Genomic DNA, 6612 nt, shown 5'->3' with positions numbered 1-6612 from the left:
ATAAAAGATAGAAATTTAATTTCTTAGCAATAAATTAATTAACAATGCCGATCAGCAGATCCTAGCATCAAGTCTATAAAAATGGTTTTCAAGTTAAAGAACCACTTTCACATTTCTTCTAACATAAGGAGTTTAGGCTGGGGTTCCTCGTAAAGAATGTTTTTTGTTTCGTTTTGTTTTGTTTTTTTAGTACTGGGGATTGAACTCGGGTCCTTGCTTGCAAGGCAGGCCACCAAGAATGTTTTTTTTTTACTTTTCTGTAAGACACTTTTGTGAGGAAAATGAAAGCAATTAGTGTAAAAATGTATATATCCTATTTTAAAGCTATTTATGCCCAAGACAAATGTTCATGATTACTGTAAAGACAACTCAGATTGCTACCTTTCAAAGTGAGATTTATGCAGACTGCTGCTACAAGTGTGGTGATGTCAGCTTGTGACATTATTTTCATTGAAACACTCTTGTTACTCTTTAATGTGCACCATGATTTGAACAGCCACTCTCTTTGGTTCAAGAGAGCACTAAAGTAACAGAAATGAACGTAAATCTGTTCGATCTTTATCTTTCTCCTCTACCTATTCTTGACACTTGTAAATAGTACAAAATATCTTTTCCAGTGTCTAATTTTCATTGCAAGCAACACCAGAATGGTCTCATTAATTCAGTAAAATAACATTCTGGGGGCACTGAGTGAATTTCAGTGCTGCTGCAAGAAAAGGCCAACGTTCCTGCCATTGGTGAGTCACTGAGGCTTAACCTTTTGGTCGATGACATTTCCATGTCCCCAACACAGGGATCACTCTCTTTGGACTAAACAAATTCAGTTTAGCTTCTTAAAATATAACTTGCAGACATCTGACTCAAGCCTCCAGTATAACTAACCAGTATGTTAGCTGGGCTTCAGAATTACTCATGTGGATGTTCTGTTGGACCCAAGATGTTGCCCAACTTGTCTTTCACCCCCATTTGCATCAGATTCAAAGTATTCTTGCTTAAGGAGCAACACACTCGTGTCCTTTCTTCACCTTCAGAGATTTGGCTTTGTGATGCCTTTCATTTCAAGAGTGGGTTGCAACTTAGTGCCCAATAAAATATTCTAGTCTACATAAAGGACCAGTGGCAATTTGCATTTGATTAAAGCATTTTAATCTTGCTGGTTAACTAGATGCTGTGAGATGAACAGGAAGGGGAAAGCACAGCCCACAGAAATGCTGCCCCACATGCTCCGCGAGTCCTTAGGAGCATTTCCCCGTGGCAGACTGAGCAGACACCCTGTTTACAGAGGACTCGCTGGGGTTGCGCACTTGGGGAGCTAGGGCTGGCCATGTGGCCTTCCAAAAAGGCATGGCTGGTTATTTCTATGCCAGAACCTTCTGTTCACAGATAGTGAACACTGTCTTGGACAAGTGTGGGGCTCAGGGTTGCTGGATTCTAAGTTGGGGCAGGGAGAAGAATCCAGGCACCTCCTTCCAGGGGACGCTCCGAGGAGCAGAACAAATGTGACTTGAGTCGGGTTCCAGGAGTCACAGCCAGAGACAACAGCAGTGCCATGCTTCAGGAACACATCTTTGCTACACAGGCTGAAAACACGCTTTTTACACAGTGGGTACTTGTTTACTACTGACCTACATCAATGGGGAAATAAAACTTCTTAAACAAATAAATGTCAGGGATTCTCATGAAAAACATTATTTTCAGAACCCTCCTGTGGGGTGTGGGTTTTCAGGACAAGCAGTCAGAGCATCGCCACTTCAGAACCCATGGCCTTCACGCTGAACCACAGCCCATGCCTTTGTTCTCCTTTAGTTTTGAGACAGGGTCTTGCTAAGTTGCCTGGACTCAAACTTGACACCCTCATGCCTCAGCCTTGAGAGTAGCTGGCAGTGTGCTCCACTGCGCTAAGGTAAGAAGTAATCACTGAGAAAGATGCCTTGCTTTCCCGGTTGTACTTTGAAGTGTGACTCACTTTATGGCACAGAACTGTTTGCCCTTGGACGCAAAACTGGGAGCCTGGACCTCCTGTAGGGTGCAGGCTTTCAGGACAAGCAGTCAGAGCCACTCCAGAAAAGGCATAGTGACCAGTGACACTCAGTGTTTGAATGCCTGCCACAGAGCCACCAAGGCCTGAGCCGATGTCCATGGCCTGAGCTCCTGGAGGCTGGTGGAGGTGGATGGTGACCTGGAGCTCCTTCCTGCTGCAATGTCACCATGGGAGAAAGTTCAGTTGGCAGCTTGCTTCGGCCACTTCCGTGGAACAGCTGCCTTCCACCCATGTCTGTCTTGCTCACGGCTGTGTACTCTGGGTCTTGAACAGTGCCTGCCCAAGAGGTGTGGATGCTCCTCCCAAGCTGAGGTCTCCGTGCAAAAGATGCCCCGTCCTGACCTGCAACAGCTGAAGGACCCCACTTGACAGGAGCACTCTGCCAGCCATCTTATGGCTACCACTCAATCTCGTCACGTTCAGAGGTCTGCAGAAAAACAAGCAACAACAAGGGCACATTTTCCCAAAGGAGAAAACCGGGCTTGAGATTGGGAGTGGCCTGTGAAGTGCTCAGTGGAAAGTGGGCCTCGCGCACCTTTCTTTCGCCTGCAGTTCATTTCTCATATGCAAACTGAGGGCCACAGTTCGGGATCGAGAACAAAAGCCAACCAAAGCCAACTGAACCGACCAACACCTGCACAAATATAGGGCAAACCTCTCATTAACATTGCTCAGCTGAAATATTAATGGAAAGCTTTTTATGTGAATGTATAAGAATACTCTTGCTTGCAGAAACAGAAGTCTGAGTCTAATTGCCCCTTTTTCAGGAGCAGAATTTCAGAATTTTTATTTGTGAGCGTGTAATCCCTTCTCTCGGTTTGGAGATCACATAGTATATAGCAACACAGCATGTGCTGCCGTCACCCACCTCTTTTCCCGTGGACAATACATCTTGGGGGTTCTGTGTGTTAATATTTTGCATCAATATTCAGAATACAGTTTACAGTCATTTATGTATGTGATCTTTTAAGACTGATGTTGAAGAGATGCCTAACTCATAAAAAGGATCATTTTGTATGTTCCAGAGCACCAATTTATCTATTCACTGACAAACACGAGGCACGATCACAATGTACTCTGAATGTTTAAATTTAAAAATATTATTGCAGTGAATAAGTCCCCTTACTTCAGATAGACTCATCCCATCGTTGTTCACACTTTCTAAAGCAGTTCTTGCAGTCTACTTTCGTGAGTATCTTTATGAGGTGTGATAAAGTCCAGTGAATACTTCCAAGTGCCGTCCAGTGGAAAGGCAGGCTTGTAAAACACAACGCTGTGTCCTCGTCCACCTTATTCATTGCGTCTGGCACCACGTGACTTCTGGCTCTGCCCAAAAGTCAAGATGACCACGAAAGCCGAATGTTCAGAATTGATTTAAAACATCAAGGCAGACACAACAGTGCAATTAAAGACACGAAAGCGGACTTCCAAAACGGCTTCAGACAGTGACAGCAAAGATGGGCTACACGTCAGAGGAGGGGAGAGTTTGGAGGGGGATTAATGGCAATGTTTCTTCTGCTGTAAAAGTTTTTTTCTTAATTTATGCATTCACTATAGCCTTTTTTCTTTTTTTTTTTTAACCACTACTTAGAGGTCAGTTTCCCTGTGAAATTGTCCAGACCTAGTGTTTCTCTGGAGCTCCCTGACAGAGTTTCTAAACGTATGGTAAGAGGATATTTTAGAGATCTGAATCTTAGTTTCATAAATAATACTTATTTAGAAGAATATTTCAAATGTATTTATATAAATTTGAATTTTCTTAATATGCTTTTTTGATATAATTTCCTCTTATTTCTTATATGTTTTTTGCATCTATTTAACATCTTTAATTGAAAAAATGATTTTGTATATACCTTTTTCTTCTAAGTAATTCATTTTTTTCTCTAAAAATTTCTCTGTGATTCTGAGTATATTATTATTATAGCATCTTGAGTTGAATGCTATTTTATTTATTTTCTTCTTTACTGCTTATTAACATGTCTAAAACCATGAATTTTCATCTAAGTATAAAATTTTTTAAACATGGGTTTTAATAATATTGACTAGTTCTAAAATGTAATGTTTTCATTATTCTTTTCTAGGTATTTTATAATTTCTTTGTGGATAGTCTCTTAATCCAAGAATTGTTAAAATGAATTTTTCTATTTTCTTTTCTTTTAAAATTTTTTTCTATTCCATTTTCCCAATTTTCTCCATTTGTTACAGTTTTTAGTTTTATTGCATTAGAATGTTACACATGCTATTTACATTTTTTATTTTATTTAGATTTACCTTGTGGTCTGATATTCGACACAGAGGCACTTGAGATTGAGTTCTCTTTAGAGTACTTGAGTGTCTGCATGTGTGAGATCATGAAGAAGTATAGCTTAGATATTCTAAATCATTTCTTTTTTACTTCCAGTCATCTAAATTATGCAGCACTGACAAACCATCTCATTATATGTCTCATCTACAGTTTTTATAATATAAGAAAATAATCTATCTTTTGACCCTGTACTCTTTTTTATTCTGTAAATACTGAGACTATATTTTTTATTGCCTTGGTATTCATAGAGCCTATGAATTAAACCTTTTAATATAAAATATCCCCTTTTAAATTTAATGCTTTGAGGCTTGAGTTCCTGCTTCCTTCATTCCCACTGGCCCAGTACTGTATCTGTCGATCCATTCTTTTCAGTCTCTATGGCTCATTTATTTCAGGTGTGATTAACAGGAGCACCATAACAATGAATGAATGTTAATGCAAGTTAGTCTGAGAAACTTTTTCTTTTTCTTCTCTCTATTTTCCATTTTTCATTTTCGGTGCTGTGAGTGAACCTAAGCTGATGCCCTACAGCACAGCTACACCCTCAGCCTGCTTTTGCTCTTAACAAAGTGAACACGAGGGCATGAGGGCAATATACTGAGTTACAGCCTGCATTATTGGCACACTTGCTTGGCATAGAACTCCCTGTCTTCCTTTTTCTCTCCTCTTATATCTGACTTCAATAAATTATACTGTTTTTCTTCATATTTAAATTTGTGATTAAAATATATCTTAGGCTTATTAACTGACTTGCCAGTGTGACACCCTCCCTCACTGCAGTTACTTAAAATAAGGAGAAGCAATTCCTTAAACTTCTTTTCACTTTCCACTTTCACTGTTTTCCTGTGAGGCAGACATGTGATTCATGTTCTGTTCCACCATCCTAGCCTCCACTCCTGTTTCAGAACTTTAGATAGATACACAGTTGAACACTAGTGCTCACCCGCCATATTGTTGCACTCATTTTTCATTTCTCATTTATCTGGTTGAAGTTCTTTCATTATGTGAATCCTCAAGCAGACTCGACAGACAACATTCTCTAGGAATCGCACATCCAGGCACCCAGGTGTTGCCATTATCTTTGAATGGCAGTAGTCTGGGCCGGTATAAAATCCTTGGCTATCTGCTTGCTCCTGCTTTCTCTCTTTGCCTTTCTTCATGAAGCTTGCTTTCCGTTCTCAGCACTGACTGCTGCGGAGACCCTGGAGGACAGTCTGGAAATTTCTTTCTTTAGAAGTGATGATGATGAAATTACTATTATTAACTCTCAAAATTTTGTTTTTCTTTTTTAATCTTTGAAGTTTATTACACGTAGTTGGTCTTGACTCTTTGTTATCTTTCTTAGTCCAATTTTCCCTGGGACACTATGTGATTTTATGCAGATTTAAAGTTCTTATATTTCAAGAGAGTGAATATTAAGTTTTTCTTTTTACCCACTATTTTTCTTCTCTCCACAAGGAATTATAGTTCCGCTTTGTCTTCTGTATCCATTCTCTGGTCTCTGACCCCGTATTTTTTTGTTGTTAGCATATCATATTTTATACTTCATTCTCTGAAGCATATAGTCTGTGTCATGTACTCTGCCTGCTTTTCTATTATCACTATCATTTACCCAAATTCCTGAATTTTGCCAGCACACATTTCATCTTGTCCTTTTGTCTAACTATCTGCTTCTTCCTGAACAGTTGCATTTCTGCCCAGTGCTCTTATTTCACAGAAACAATTACTTCATCATTTGTTCATAATTTGTTGCGGTGGATAATCTTGATTGCTAATTTGACTGGCTTGAGAAATGTTTAGGAGATTCGTAAAACACATTTCTGGGTGTTCTGAGCAGGTCATGGAAGCACAACTTTGGACACTATATCTGGGCCTTGGCCCTTTTCTCTTGCCTCTTTCTGCTTTCTGTTTACCACATGCATTGAGTTAGTTGCTTTATGCCACCAAGTATCTGCCATATGGTCAGTCAACCATAGCATAAAATCTCTGAGACCAGGAGCTAAAATAAGCCATTTCCTCCTTAAAGTTGTGCGTGTCAAGTATTTTCTCACAATTATGGAAAAGCTGATTAACAGAGAAAGATTGGTACCAGAGAAGTGAGGTCGTTTCTGTGGCTATACCTATGTGGTTCAAAAATCTTTGAAACGGGTTGCCAGAAGTTTTAGTAAGACTTAAAGATATGTATTAGAGAATACCTCTAATATTTCCAGCAGAGACTGATGAGTTATTTTGGTTGGAAATCAATAACAGAATGCTAATAGGAATG

This window comes from Fukomys damarensis, unplaced genomic scaffold (genome assembly GCF_012274545.1).
Source record: "Fukomys damarensis isolate Sample0158 unplaced genomic scaffold, DMR_v1.0_HiC HiC_scaffold_5, whole genome shotgun sequence".
NCBI lineage: Eukaryota > Metazoa > Chordata > Mammalia > Rodentia > Bathyergidae > Fukomys > Fukomys damarensis.
Note: the sequence above shows the minus strand (reverse complement) of the source record.